At 43.7% G+C, this 15898-nt stretch overlaps 1 protein-coding gene across 2 annotated transcripts in view; it reads left to right on the top strand.

The window, feature by feature from the left end:
- PCSK1 (proprotein convertase subtilisin/kexin type 1) overlaps positions 1 to 15898 on the top strand; it is a 99792-nt gene that overhangs the window by 39657 nt on the left and 44237 nt on the right. Inside the window, exon 1 of one of the 2 annotated variants that reach the window (XM_040421561.1) lies at positions 14167 to 14170. The exons of the other annotated variant lie outside the window; for it this stretch is intronic. The gene's annotated coding sequence lies outside the window, so the exon portion shown is untranslated. Of the gene's footprint in view, positions 1 to 14166; positions 14171 to 15898 lie in introns of those variants that run through there. 2 annotated transcript variants of the gene reach the window in all.

Below are 15898 nucleotides of genomic sequence, written 5' to 3'. Positions count from 1 at the left end.
AAGCGCTCATTAGTATTCACCTGGGAGAATCAGTGGGGGGGCACGGCGAGTCGGCGAAAATAGATGGCGGAACGCCGTTCCGGCGCGTTCCGCCAGAAAAAAAGCCCTGGTAGTAATAGATCACTTTTAGTAACCCCAATTAGTGCAGCAAGGTGTAATAGACTAGCCCCTATTACCCAGGCTTTACACTCTCCTATTGGTCCCTGATCTCTCCCTACAGTGTGGATAATGCCGCCCTATCCTTTCCCTACACTATGAATAATCTTTCCCTGAACAGCTCAATATTTTTTTTTTTTTAATAAAGTCTTTCCTAATCACTGTCCCTAGTGCCTGCAACGTCTCTAACTGCACTAAGTTCACGGTAAAATGGTAGAGACTGGACATGAGGAGACTGTTTATAGGGCTGTGACATCACAGGGGCTGGCTGGCTGCTCATTGGCTGCATGCATGGCATTGTGGGTGATCTTACTTTCACTTTGTAACATGTTCAGCAGCCATTTTTTTTTAAATGCGATTCATTCCCACGAAGCACGAGGAAATTCGACTTTGGGACGAATCGAATTCTTCCTGAAACTCAGATCGAATTCCACTTTGTCAACTTGGATTCGCTCATCTCTAATGATCAGGCATGTGTTTGTTACATCATTTACATTACCTGCCTTACAATGATGTACTCCGGTTATTTGAGCAAGGAAAGTGTTTGCTTTGCATACATTTATCCAGTCCCACCGTGTTTTGCTGAGTCTTGCTATTTGCTTAATCTGTCATTTGACATTTCTTTCAAGTCAACTTTACTTTATAAAATTGCAGTCAGTCTTCTATGACAGTTACTAAAAATAAATATTTATAACCTTAACTTATAAGGGGAATTTTATTATTTCTATGCCTGTTTTTAGTGCCGAAAAAACGCAAATCCTCTAAATTTGTGACTTTTCAATGAAATTGCGACTCTTCAGTCACAGTTTGCATTTTATGCATCCCTTACCAAGTCTACCATAAGGGGGCATGGTGATCATGGGGTGAGGGTGTTGTGAGGCAGGGCCCTCGGCTCCGGCTAATTAGAAGGGTTTTCCAAGATTTTTTTAATTTTCTTCTATCCCCTGACTAGGTCATCAGTATCTGATCAGTGGGGGGTCTAACATCTGGGCGCACCACTGCCTACTTGCAGCTTACCAACCACAGCGCCATATGTTGTATAGCAGCTGTGCTTGGCATTGCAGCTCAGCCCCATTCACTTGAATGGTGCCACGTGAACGAACGTGATGTCACTGGCCTAGGAGAAGCAGAGAGAAGACCACGGCACTCTTAGAAGCACTGGTGCCTTCTCAAAACAATTGATCAGCGGGCGTCCAAGGTGTCAGACCCCCACCAATCAGATACTGATGACCTCTCCACAGGAGAGGTCATCAGTAAAAAAAAATCTAATTGCTACATCTGTATTTCAAGTGAAAATGGGAAAAAAAACACCTTGCCAAGCTTTATCCACATGACACATCAAAACTGGGAAATACATGAGATTCTGGTTCTGTGTTTTAGGCTAGATTATGTGTCTTTTCCATTGACCTAATTGTCTAAAGCTGCCTCCTTGCTTTGTCTCTGTTCTTATTCTGCATTTGCACTCACCCGGTCTATTTACTCCAGTCATCTGTCAATCTAGACTGAATATTGCGCTATTGAAAGACATGGTAAACATGCTTGAACTTTGCTCATAGGACACATGCACAACAATAAATTGGTGCTTATCTATAATGCTATCCCTGAATAATCTAGGTATTACTATTGATCTATGTGTATCTAGCTCTATATTTTATATGTCACAGATAAATATTTATAGTCTGGTCTCTCCCCATGTAAATGTATCACTTCATTCTATTAGTTTACCTGGGCTTTATACAAGTGAAACTTAAAATTAGAATATTGTGAAAGATTCAATATTCTAGGCTCAAAGTGTCCCCCTCTAGTCAGATAATTAATCCATATTCCCTGAGCAAAGGGGACCAGATATTGTGACTTTGGGGTTTTCATAAACTGTAAGCCATAATCATCCAAATGATAACAAATCAAGGCTTGAAATATCTCGCTTTGCATGTAATGAGTCTATCTAATATATTAGTTTCACCTTTTAAGCTGCATTACTTAAAATAAATGATCTTTGGACGATATTCTTTTTTTTAGAGTTTCAACTGTATGCTCCAATATCACAATTTTGGCATATCTCTAAAGCGACCAATTAAAAGGATTATTTATCATTAGACATTTTACAGAAATGGCACAGACAGAAATCCCCACCAGCATGTGGCCATCTTTCATTCTGGAGCTACGATCACATTTTTACCCTGAGGAGACAAAAACAATTTCTATTATAGAAAGTGAAGCATTATAATTCCCCCATAAAAGTAGATTCATTATTAGGGATGAGTGTGGATGTTCGGGTTCGGCCGAACTTTGGGTCAAAGTTCTGGTCAAAGTTCGGGTTCAGGAACCGAACTTGACCCGAACCCCATTGAAGTCAATGGGGACCCGAACTTTGGTGCACTAAAATGGCTGTAAAATAGTCATAGTAAGGGCTATATGGCTGCAAAAGGAATAAAAATGGGGGTAAGAGCAGGAAAATTGCCTTGCAAACAAATGTGGATAGGGAAATTACTTTAAATAACATAGAATATAAAAAAATAAAAATAAAATAATATTGAACTAGGAGGCGGAGGTCAAAGTGGCGTAGGAGTTTGAGGAGGCGGTAGAAGTTGCGGTGTAGGTGGAAGCGGCTGTGGAGGAGGAGGAGATTTTTTTAAATATTTTTTTCCTTTATTTATTTATTTTTAATAAATTTTGGAAGGCCCCAAAACATTGGTAAATGGAAAAGAGAACGCAAAGAGAAAGTGCGCTGGAGTATAACAATGACTGGGTGCGGCCATTATACTTGTCTATTCAGCACAAGGTACGGACAAGTCCATGCCTGGTTCATTTTAATGAATGTGAGCTTGTCCACGTTGGCTGTGGACAGGCTCCTGCGCTTGTCTGTGATTACCCCCCCCCCTGCCATGCTAAACACATGTTCGGACAATACTTTCGGACTGTGGTTCGGACGTTCAACTTCTTCCTCCCACTCTGCCGTGTGCTTCCACTGAGCCCCCACTCTCAGGTGGGAATGCCATCAGCAGCGTGTCTACCAGCGTGCACTTGTACTCGTCCATCTTCCGATCACGCTCCAGTGACGGAATTAGGGATGGCATGTTGTCCTTGTAGCAGGGATCCAGCAGCGTGGCCACCCAGTAATCAGCACTGGTTAGAATGTGGGCAACTTGGCGTTCGTTGCGCAGGCACTGCATGTAGTCGCTCATGTGTGCCAGGCTGCCCAGAGGCAACGACAAGCTGTCCTCTGTGGGAGGTGTATAATCTGTGTCCTCTGTATCCCCCCAGGCAGGCTCCAGTGATGCCCATGAGCTGCTTTGGGTGCCACCCTGCTGTGAACACGGTTCCTCATCATCCTCCTCCCCATCATAACTGTGTCCTGGCTGGACAATTGTGTACCTGGCCTCTGTTGGTGCAGGAACCCACCTTCCGAACCACTTGTGAATGACTGGCCTGATAACCGTGGAATGGTCCCTCTTCCTCCTCCTCTTCCTCCTGTGCCACATCCTCTTCCATCATCGCCCAAAGCTTTTTTTCAAGGAGACATGGAAGAGGGATAGTAACGCTGAGGACAGCGTCATTGGCACTGGCCATGTTGGTGGAGTACTCGAAACAGCGCAACATGGTACACAGGTCTCACATGGAGGCCCACTGGTTGGTGGTGAAGTGATGCTGTTCTGCAGAGCGACTCACCTGTGCGTGCTGCAGCTGAAACTCAACTGTCTCCTGCCGTTGCTCGCACAGTCTCTCCAGCATGTGCAAGGTGGAGTTCCACCTTGTGGGTACGTCGCATATGAGGCGGTAAGCGGGAAGGCCGAAGTTACGCTGCAGAGCAGACAGGCGAGCAGCAGCAGGGTGAGAACGCCGAAAGCGCACACTGACAGGGTAATTTTTCAGGAACCTCTGTACCACCAAATTAAGCACATGCGCCAGGCAAGGGATGTGCGGCAAACCGGCTAGGCTCAGAGTTGCTACGAGATTTCGCCCGGTATCGCACACCACCAGGCCGAGCTTGAGACTCAGTCGCACCAACCACTCATTGGTCTGTTGTTCCATGCCTGTCCACAGCTCCTGCGCGGTGTGGGGTTTTTCCCCTACACAGATGAGTTTCAAAACAGCCTGCTGTCGTTTCCCCCTGGCTGTGCTGAAGTCGGTGGTGCAGGTGTTATGCTGACCGGATGAGGAGGCAACAGGAGGTAATGAGAAACGTCCTGCAATCCTTTGTGGCGGAAGGACATGCGCCAAACTGCTATCCGCCTCAGGCCCAGCTGCCACTGCATTTACCCAGTGTGCAGTTAGGGAGATATAACGTCCCTGCCCGTGCTTACTGGTCCACGTATCGGTGGTTATGTGGACCTTGCCACAGATGGCGTTGCGCAGTGCACACTTGATTTTGTCCGAAATTTTCAGAAATGTTGAAATGCTGGCATTCAAGGCCAGGGATCGCTGGTGGGTAGTGGGTTGGATGGACAGCTGAACGCTTCCATGGAACAGTGTGGAGATGCTTGGTGACGGTGACCGTGGTGGAGGTGGTGGTGTTGCTGCCAAATGCTCCGTTTGTGGGGGGGCAGGTGCCACTGTCACTCCAGAGGGCAAGGAAGAGGCCGAGACTGCAGCAGGAGAGGGAGCAGGAGGAGCCTGAGATCTTGGTTTTTGAGGTGTGTACTCCACTGCAGCTCGTGCTTTGCATTTAGATGCCTGGTCATGCAGGTGGTGCTCAGGTTTAGAACATTTATGCCTCGCTTCAGGCTCTGATTGCACAGCGTGCAAACCACTTGCGTCTTGTCATCAGCACATTGTCTGAAGAACTGCCACGCCAGGGAACTCCTTGGAGCTTGCTTTGGTGTGCTCAGTCCCTGGGTGCGGTGGGCAGTAGCAGGCGTACTGGCTAGGGGACGGCCACTCTGCTTTTGCACCCTGCTCCCTCTTTTGCTGTGCGGCTGGCGCTGTGTGACCACTACCTCTTCCTCCGAACTGCACACATCACTCGCATGACCTTGATTCCATGTGGGGTCTAGGACCTCATTATCCTCCACATCATCTTCCACCCACTCCCCACCCCTGCCCTCCTTGTCAGTCTGCACACTACAGAAAGCCGCAGCAGTTGGCACCTGTGTTTTGTCATCATCAGAGACGTGCTGCGGAGGACCTCCCATGTCCACATCCTGAAACATAAGTGGTTCGGCATCAGTGCACTCAATTTCTTCTACTTCTGGGACAGGGCTAGGTGGATGGCCCACGGAAACCCTGCCAGCAGAGTCATCAAAAGGCATAAGAGACTGCTGCTCAGACTGCTTGGCTGATTTGCAAGGGGGTGAGGTGAAAGACAGATGCCCATGGGCTGCAGGTGCCAACTCTGCGCTTTCAGCAAGGGACCAGGTGGGAGACAATGTGAAGGAACTGGAGGCACTGTCAGCCACCCAATCTACTACCGCCTCTACTTGTTCTGGCCTCACCATTCGTACACTGGTATTCGGGCCTGCAAAATAACGCTGAACGTTCTGTCACCTACGTGCACCTGAGGAAGGTGTTTCATTTGGGCATGTAGCTGGCACAGATTGACTACGTCCTCTCCCTGCAAAAGGAGCTCCACCAACACCAGCAGCACCACGACCAGGGCCATGTCCCCCTTATTTGATGCTCTCCTCATTCTTTGAGGTCACCCACTGAACTAACAGACAGATTAACTATATTAATTTCCCTGTCACGGATGCAGTGCAGGTGTACCTCACGCAATAAATGGGTATATGTCACCCACCAAACTAACAGACGGATTAACTATATTAATTTCTCTGTCACATATGCAGTGCAGGTGTACCTCACACCGCAAAAAAGTAGTGCATGTACTACTTTTTTGCGGTGCGGACGGATCACGTGCCCATTCAAGTAGAATGGGTCTGGATTACTGTACATACATCTATATTATGTACTATGAGCTGCGTATGGGCTCATGTACACTGCGAGGGTATAGGCACAGTTCTTGTGTTCTTGGCTTAGGGTTCTCACAATGACAGTAGATATGTATTCGGAAAGTTGCATATATAATATATATTTGCCTAAGCTACACAAATAAATCTGGGTCAGTTGACATGCTGCATGAACATGCTACATTGTATTCTCTACTACTCCAGTGTAATACTGATCTGTATAAGAAGCACTGTGTGATTTTAACTTTAATAGATATAATTAGGATTCAGAATAGCCAGAGTCTGTCAGCTATGGTTAAGTAGAAGTGCAATGGTGATTTTAAAAAATTGACTTTTCTCAGGCAAGCATGAGTCAGAGAGTGAATGGCAATCATCCATTGTGTAGTAATGAATCCTTTCCATTAACTAAGTCTCCTCTCATAAACCCATGACGTCAGCACAGTCCGGGATGATTGATTGGCTTTGTGTAAATATGAGTGCAGTATCACATTGTTTGACGATTATACCTTGCATAATCTTTTGCCTGTGGCTAGCATATAAGTATAAACCAGATAGGGAGAGAGGTCACGCAAAGCAACCTACGTTATCCATTTGCTCAAACCATTACACGTGTTTGCCATTTAATTACAGAATATAAGATGCTTAACCCCTTCTACCCTGGGCCAGTTTTCACCTTCCTGCCCAGGCCATTTTTTGCACATCTGACACGTGTCACTTTATGTGGTAATAACTTTAGAACGCTTTTATTTATCCAAGCAATTCTGAGATTGTTTTCTCGTCGTTACACATTGTACTTCATGACAGTCATAAATTTGAGTCAATGTATTTCACCTCTATTTATGAAAAAATCCAAAATGTATCAAAATTTTTGAAAAATTTGCAATTTTCAAAATTGCAATTTCTCTGCTTTTAAAACAGAAAGTGATACCTCATAAAATATTTATTACTTAACATTCCCCATATGTCTACTTTATGTTTGCATAATTTTGTGAATGTCATTTTATTTTTTGGTGACATTAGAAGGCTAAGAATTTTAGAAGCAATTCTAAAAAATTTAAAGGGCTTCTGTCAGCCCACTAAACCGTTTTTTTTTTGTTTACTAATAATCCCTATACTGCGAGCTCTGCATACATAAGTTAAATAATAATTTTTGTTCAGTAGAATTTGATAAAAAGCGATTTTTTAAATATGCAAATTACCTTGCTACCAGCAAGTAGGGCGGCTACTTGCTGGTAGCAGCCGCATCCTCCGATCCTAATGACGCCCCCTCCGCATTGTGATTGACAGGGCCAGGGAACGGAATCGTTCTCTGCTGGCCCTGCCTGTTAGCATTCAAAATCTGGCGCCTGCGCTGCGGCCGTACGTATCTTCAATCTGCGCAGGCGCACTGAGAGGCGGCCGCCCGCTCCTCAATGCGCCTGCGCCGGGTGTAGATGTGACGTCATCGGCGCAGGCGCATTGAGGATGGAGCGGCCAAGCGAGTGGCCGTCTCTCAGTGCGCCTGCGCAGATTGAAGAGAGGTACGGCCGCGGCGCAGGCGCCAGATTTTGAATGCTAACAGGCAGGGCCAGCAGAGAACGATTCCGTTCCCTGGCCCTGTCAATCACAAAGCGGAGGGGGCGTCATTAGGATCGGAGGATGCGGCTGCTACCAGCAAGTAGCCGCCCTACTTGCTGGTAGCAAGGTAATTTGCATATTTTAAAAATCACTTTTTATCAAATTCTACTGAACAGAAATGATTATTTAACTTATGTATGATGAGATCGCAGTATAGGGATTATTAGTAAACAAACAAAAAAAAAGGTTTAGTGGGCTGACATAATAGAAACCCCCCATAAATGACCCCATTATAGAAACTACACCCCTGAAATGACTCAAAACTGATTTTACAAACTTTGTTAACCCTTTAGGTGTTCCACAAGAATTAAAGGAAAATGGAGATGAAATTTCAAAATTTCACTTTTTTGGCAGATTTTCCATTTTAATCCATTTTTTTCTTTAACACATCGAGGGTTAACAGCCAAACAAAACTCAACATTTATTACCCTGATTCTGAGGTTTACAGAAACACCCCACATGTGGTTGTAAGCTGATGTACGGGCGCACGGCAGGGCGCAGAAGGAAAGGACTGCCGCATGGTTTTTGGAAGGCAGATTTTGCTGGACTGGTTTTTAGATACCATGTCCCATTTGAAGCCCCCCTGATGCACCCTACAGTAGAAACTCCCAAAAGTGACCCCATTTTGGAAACTAGGGGATAAGGTTACAGTTTTATTGGTGCTATTTTGGTGTACATATGATTTTTAATTGCTCTATATTACGGTTTTTAATGAGGCAAGGTAACCAAAAAATTGCTGTTTTGGCACTATTTTTATTTTTTATTTTGTACAACGTTCATCTGACAGGTTAGATCATGTGCTATTTTTATAGAGCAGGTTGTTATGGACGCGGTGATATCAAATATGTCTACTTTGTTTGTTTCAGTTTTACATAATAATGCATTTAAAAAAATATGTTTTTGTGTCTCCATTTTCTGAACGCCATATTATTTTTTATTTTTCTGCCAATCGTCTTGTGCCGGGGCTCATTTTTTGCAGGAAGAGTTGACGTTTTTATTGGTACCATTTTTGGGTACATATGATTTTTTGATCATTCATTATTACACTTTATGGGGCAAGGTGACCATAAATATTGGTTGTTTTGGCACCGTTTTTATTTATTCATTTTTACAGCGTTCACCTGAGGGGTTAGGTCACATGACATTTTTATAGAGCAGGTCGTTACGGACAGGGCAATACCTAATTTGTATACTTTTTGTTATTTATTTAGTTTTACACAATAATAGCATTTTTGAAACAAAAAAATTTAGTTTTAGTGTCTCCATGTTCTGAGAGCTATATCTTTTTTAATTTTTTTTGGGGCGATTGTCTTATGTAGGGTCTCTCTTTTTTGCAGGATGAGGTGACGGTTTTATTGGTACCATTTTGCGAGGCATTCGCCTTTTTGATCGCTTGGTGTTTCACTTTTTGTGATGTAAGGTGACAAAAATGGCTTTTTTTGTACAGGTTTTTTTTTTTTTTTTTTTTTTTTTACGGTGTTCATCGGATGGTGTGGATCATGTAATATTTTTATAGAGCCGGTTATTACTGACGCGGAGACACCTAATATGTGTGTGTTTTCTTTTTTTTTCAATTTTTTTATATAAAATCAGGGGAAAGGGGCGTTTTTATTCTTTTTTTTACTTGAAACATAATTTTTTTTATTAAACTCTTTTTTTTACTTTTTTTTAAACTTTATTTCTGTCCTCATCTGGGACTTGGGATCTGATCCATCTCTGCAATGCATTTCAATACATTTGTATTGTAATGCATTGCCTGTTAGTGTATTATGGTCCATTCACACGTCCGCAATTCTGTTCCGCATTTTGCGGAATGGAATTGTGGTCCCATTCACTTCTATGGGGCGGCACGATATGCGGACCCGCACTTCCGGGTCCGCATTTCCGTTCCCGAAAAAGATAAAACATGCCCTATTTTTGTCCGCAATTGCGGACAAGAATAGGCATATTCTATTAGTGCCGGCGATGTGCGGTCCGCAAAATGCGGAACGCACATTGCCGGTGTCCGTGTTTTGTGGATCCGTGCAGCACTGTGTAGAAGGAGATTATGCAGATTTCCGGGCTGCAGGCTCCACCCACACAGACAGGCAGCGCGATCTGTGCCTGCAGACTGAATGGTGGAGCGGGGAGAAGTCTTCCCGCTTCACCATTCAGTGCGGGAGTGACGGAGCGCAGGGAGCTGAGTGACAGAACCCTGCGCTCCAGCAATGAACGCTCCCCCCCATCCATTGGCACGCCACTGGGGCTGGCCTCTCATATATTGCTTGATGTAGCTGAATTTCCCCTTGAAAGGAATCATCATCTTATCCACAGAGTTGTGCTCTTTTGGTTCCACCTGCGAGCATTTCCCTCTGAATGAATCCAGCCATGGTCTGAGTTTCCAGAGTTTATCTTTCTTTTCTGACACTGTCAAGTTGTTTGTAAAATGTAATGATGTCAACAGAGATTGAAATCTGTTGCGTGACATGACATCAGAAACAGGGGTGTACCGTGTGTCTGCCTCCCAATACATTTGAACTCCAGGCATTTGAACTAGGCCCATCTTCAAGTACATGCCAATCATCTGCTTAATTTCCTTTGTGTTGGTGTTTAAATATATGCCAGTCTTTTGAAAGCTGTAGTCATTCGTGTTTTTGGTCTGGGCCTGAACCATATCTTCTGAGACAAACCTCTGGAAGTACTCCAGTGGTGTCTGGAGGGAAATAACAGCATCAGTGATGTCTGGACCAGAAAAATCAGTATTGGGACTGACAAAGTCCTTTTTCAGCCAGCGTTACCTGTCACGGGATATGGTCTGTTTGTGTGGTAGGCTTTCTTCAGTTGTTTTGATAGTAACACTGCGTGCACAGTCAATGGGCTGTTGATTTTCTTTGTCCACTTCACTGGCATCTTTATTTGCCTCTTCATCACTTGCATCAGTGTCATCTTATTGCATCTCAAAGTCACTCTCTCCATTTTGGATGGCAGCAATAACATCCTGCACAGTGTACACAAGACCTTTCTTTGCTGGTGGCATTCTGAAATGGAAATAATAGTAAGTATAGAAGACAAGGTAAATAATTTAAATTTAATTTAATAATCCTAACCCTATTAACACAATACACTGAGGTCTATTATGGCCTATTATGCCCACTACTTACCATACTAAAAGGATTTCATACAACCCCCCAGACGTCTAACACATGATGTGCAAAGTCCTCAGTTGCAAATGCTATTTTGACTAATGTTGTAGAATTACAACATGGACATTACAAGCTCTAAAACAAATTTGATAAAAAATATTCCACAGTAACTTAGTATCTACGTGCTCTAGGCATACTACTAAACACATCAAAAAAATATTTCAGGCATTTTACTTGCTTGAATTTAAATTGTTGTAATATCCAGTCCAATAAAACAATGGGATAAGCTTCAAGGAGCGTTTGAAGGTAGAATGAGTTCTTGACCAGATGGCCAGGCACATATACATATTTTTTTATCCAATAGCATTGCAGGGTTAAACAATAGGGTCCATTGACAATGTAAATGTGGTCTTAAAAAAAAAAAAAAACATTTACAAGTATCTTTTCAGAAGAACTAAAGGTAAGAGGACCTGTCACCACAAAATGCAGTGCAATCTGCAGACAGCATGTTATAGAGCAGGAGGAGCTGAGCAGATTGATATATACACTGCTCAAAAAAATAAAGGGAACACTTAAACAACACAATGTAACTCCAAGTCAATCACACTTCTGTGAAATCAAACTGTCCACTTAGGAAGCAACACTGAGTGACAATCAATTTCACATGCTGTTGTGCAAATGGGATAGACAACAGGTGGAAATTATAGGCAATTAGCAAGATACCCCCAATAAAGGAGTGGTTCTGCAGGTGGTAACCACAGACCACTTCTCAGTTCCTATGCTTCCTGGCTGATGTTTTGGTCACTTTTGAATACTGGCGGTGCTTTCACTCTAGTGGTAGCATGAGACGGAGTCTACAACCCACACAAGTGGCTCGGGTAGTGCAGCTTATCCAGGAAGGCACATCAATTCGAGCTGTGGCAAGAAGGTTTGCTGTGTCTGTCAGCGTAGTGTCCAGAGCATGGAGGCGCTACCAGGAGACAGGCCAGTACATCAGAAAACGTGGAGGAGGCCGTAGGAGCGCAACAACCCAGCAGCAGGACCGCTACCTCCGCCTTTGTGCAAGGATGAACAGGAGGAGCACAGCCAGAGCCCTGCAAATTGACCTCCAGCAGGCCACAAATGTGCATGTGTATGCTCAAACGGTCAGAAACAGACTCCATGAGGGTGATATGAGGGCCCGACGTCCACAGGTGGGGGTTGTGCTTACAGCCCAACACCGTGCAGGACGTTTGGCATTTGCCAGAGAACACCAAGATTGGCAAATTCGCCACTGGCGCCCTGTGCTCTTCACAGATGAAAGCAGGTTCACACTGAGCACGTGACAGATGTGACAGAGCCTGGAGACGCAGTGGAGAACGTTCTGCTGCCTGCAACATCCTCCAGCATGACCGGTTTGGCATTGGGTCAGTAATGGTGTGGGGTGGCATTTCTTTGGAGGGCCGCACAGCCCTCCATGTGCTCGCCAGAGGTAGCCTGACTGCCATTAGGTACCGAGATGAGATCCTCAGACCCCTTGTGAGACCATATGCTGGTGCGGTTGGCCCTGGGTTCCTCCTAATGCAAGACAATGCTAGACCTCATGTGGCTGGAGTGTGTCAGCACTTCCTGCAAGACGAAGGCATTGATGCTATGGACTGGCCCGCCCGTTCCCCAGACCTGAATCCAATTGAGCACATCTGGGACATCATGTCTCGCTCTATCCACCAACGTCACGTTGCACCACAGACTGTCCAGGAGTTGGCAGATGCTTTAGTCCAGGTCTGGGAGGAGATCCCTCAGGAGACCGTCCGCCACCTCATCAGGAGCATGCACAGGCATTGTAGGGAGGTCATACAGTCACGTGGAGGCCACACACACTACTGAGCCTCATTTTGACTTGTTTTAAGGACATTACATCAAAGTTGGATCAGCTTGTAGTGTGTTTTTCCACTTTAATTTTGAGTGTGACTCCAAATCCAGACCTCCATGGGTTGAAAAATTTGATTTCCATTTTTTTTTTTGTGTGATTTTGTTGTCAGCACATTCAACTATGCAAAGAACAAAGTATTTCAGAAGAATATTTAATTAACTCAGATCTAGGATGTGTTATTCTTGTGTTCCCTTTATTTTTTTGAGCAGTGTATATGAAACAATGTAACACTGCGCGCTTGCTCTCAATAAATAGATAGCCAGCTTATCACCACCTTCCTACCTATCACACAGATATACAAACCAGCATTGATATCTATATATGTCTCAGTCCTACCTTGACATACGCGTCCGTGCTGTGGTTATGTATCGTGCGGTGGTCCTCGCTTCTCTGCTATATGTGGGGCAAACAGGGAGAGCAGATCCCAGGGAAGATGGCTGCAGCATAGACTATTATATGATATTAAAGTTTGGGAGTACGCCCCGGCCGGTGGTGATATACTCCCGTTACCTCTTTTTGCTTGCGCTCACGTCTGAGCGGGTGACGTCACCGCAAGTGAACTACGGATGGCAATGAGGTTCTAACATTGCACAGATTGATATATAGTTTTGTGGGAAAAGATTTAATAAAACTTGTAATTTATACATTTAAATCTCTTTGTTTTCTGTACTTAAGTCCGCCCCTGTGTACAGCTATCAGTGACTGATAACTATGTCTGTATACACACTTACACAGTGAATACTATCATTCATTGATAACATCTCCCCCATGTACAACTGAAGTCAGAAAACGCAGAGATTTAAATGTATATATTATAAGTTTTACTCAATCTTTTCCCACAGTATATATCAATCTGCTCAGCTTCTCCTGATGTATAACCTGCTGCCTGCAGATTGCACTGTATTTTATGGTGACCAGTCCTCTTTTAGAAGGGATAGAAGAGTAGACAGGCACTCTCTAACTGGAATCAAAAAGGAACCTTTAATATGTACAAACTATGAACGTAAAAATGGAAAAAGAATAAAATTATATATCAAGCAATAATTTTTTTTAGAAACATAGATCAGGAACCTATAGGGTACATATAACAGTGTTGCAGCCAGCTAAAACACTAAACCGTATGTGGATGATTAATTCACAGTGCCCATAAAGGTGCACATGACAGCATTATAGCCAGCTAAAACTCTAAAACATTTATGAGTAATAATTCAGAACCTCATGAAGTGAAGAATCAAACATCAATAAAATATCAATATAGTATTAATATAATATTCCCACAGGCGTACATAGAGTCCAACTACTATTGGTGGAGGATGTTTCCACCCAATTCTGGCCACAGATATAGATGTGGATATACTGTAAGTTTTGCAGATATAGAAAGTGTTGATGGAACTCTGTTGCAACAATGTATTATATCTGATCGCTCCCAATGATCTAGGGACGCTGAATGACTTAGTCCGGTAGAGCGGATCACTCCCAGTAATTGGGGTATATCAATATCGGGGCAGTCTCCAATTGGATATATCTTATCAAATAATGCAGTTCACATTAAAATATGAAGATCTCTCATGATACGTTGTATGATGTTTCTCACGGGGCCATTTTATGAGCCTGCTGTATCCACGGGTCAGGTTAGTATATACACAGTTCATTCAATGTGAAATGTGCAGTCTGGTACTGTCTAGTGCCTACAGTGGCGTCCCACCTGGCATTAATACCCTGACCGCGGTTACCTGTCCTGTCGCTCCCACTTTCTTTGTGAGTTCGGTCCTCTGTATCAGCTCCGGCGTCCCACGTGGTGCTAGCTGAATCAGCGTCTCGCGTGCCGATAGTAATCACGTCCTGGCTGGCGGGTTGTATGATCGCGGACTAAAATCAAGAGGTAATCGATAACTGAAGTGCTTCAGATTATATATCTTCAAACATTAAACTTGCGGGTATATCTATGTTTCACCAAATGCGTTTCGGAGTCTAAGACTGACTCTTTCATCAGTGGTCACCCGCATATAGTCAATCTCATCCATTTTATACTGTCCATTCAGTGGAAATGAAAGTCCGGAGTGGAGTCCTTGTTCATTCTCTTTCTTACTTGTTAGGGTTATTGATATTGGAACTTTTGAATCTAAATGGTTGTTGTTCCATTAGTCCTTATATTAAAAAGTACATAAACCCATACATTACACATATTTTGTTGTTATGCGTTTTTGTTGTGGCAGAACTGCGTTTTTTCTTTTATATGCGTTTTTCTGTATGCGTATGCTGCAAGTACGGTCTAATACTTTGGATATAAAAAACATGTTAAAAAGTGCCTTAAAAAATATAAAAATTCAAAAAACATGTGCTCAGAATACAATATGTTCTATTGTGTTATATTGTCCTCACCTACTCCTTCTCCGATGTGTGTTAAAAGACACCTGAAGACCACGGAAGGTGACATCTGGAGATCTTTGGAGTTTTTTACATCTGGAGATCTTTAGAGTTTTTTTTACAGAAGATCGGGAGTGGGGGCCCACTGCCAAGGGAAGATCGGGGAACTGAGAAAACAGTATAGCCCCGATCCTTCGTCGGCCAAGGGCACCCACCCATTCTACAGGAAGCCAAACAGTTTGAGTTCGGCATTGAGGCCTTCAGGTAAGAGAGTGTTAAATTCAAAGATGTATCTGGACTTTTTTATATTCCTGACTGGGTGAGTCAGTTTGACATTGAGTACCTTATACATGAAAGCAGACAGGTGAGCCGCCTAGACTCTGTAATTCAGCCCTTTTTTAGGCTCAGAAATAGACTGTGATAAGTTGGTCCAGTGGAATTTCATGATTTTAATACTGACTTCAGTTACCAGAACTAGAGTTGCAGTACCCCAGTGGATTACTGCAAAGGATTAAGTATTGCCAAAAGAGGTAATTTAATGTTAACAAGTTAAATGTTGTGATTTACCGTGTATCAAAATAGCAATGTATGGACAAAATATAGGGTTAACAGATAGTTACCAGGGTGATGGACTTAGCCTGCACTCTGGTTAGCTAGTTGGTGAGTCTAGGCTGAGCAGAGCTACAGGAAGAACGTGTGAGAGTTCCTGCAGACCAGGCCCAGAAAACCCTGTCTCTGAGAATTCAGCTGCCTAAGAAGGCACTCTACTACTGAGTAGAGAAGGAAATAAACCATCTTAGAAGATCCAGAACCATCCAGGT

This window comes from Bufo bufo, chromosome 2, assembly GCF_905171765.1.
Source record: "Bufo bufo chromosome 2, aBufBuf1.1, whole genome shotgun sequence".
In the NCBI taxonomy this organism is placed as follows: domain Eukaryota; kingdom Metazoa; phylum Chordata; class Amphibia; order Anura; family Bufonidae; genus Bufo; species Bufo bufo.
The sequence above is the reverse complement of the archived record's forward strand: the minus strand, read 5'-3'. Positions and strand labels throughout refer to the sequence as shown.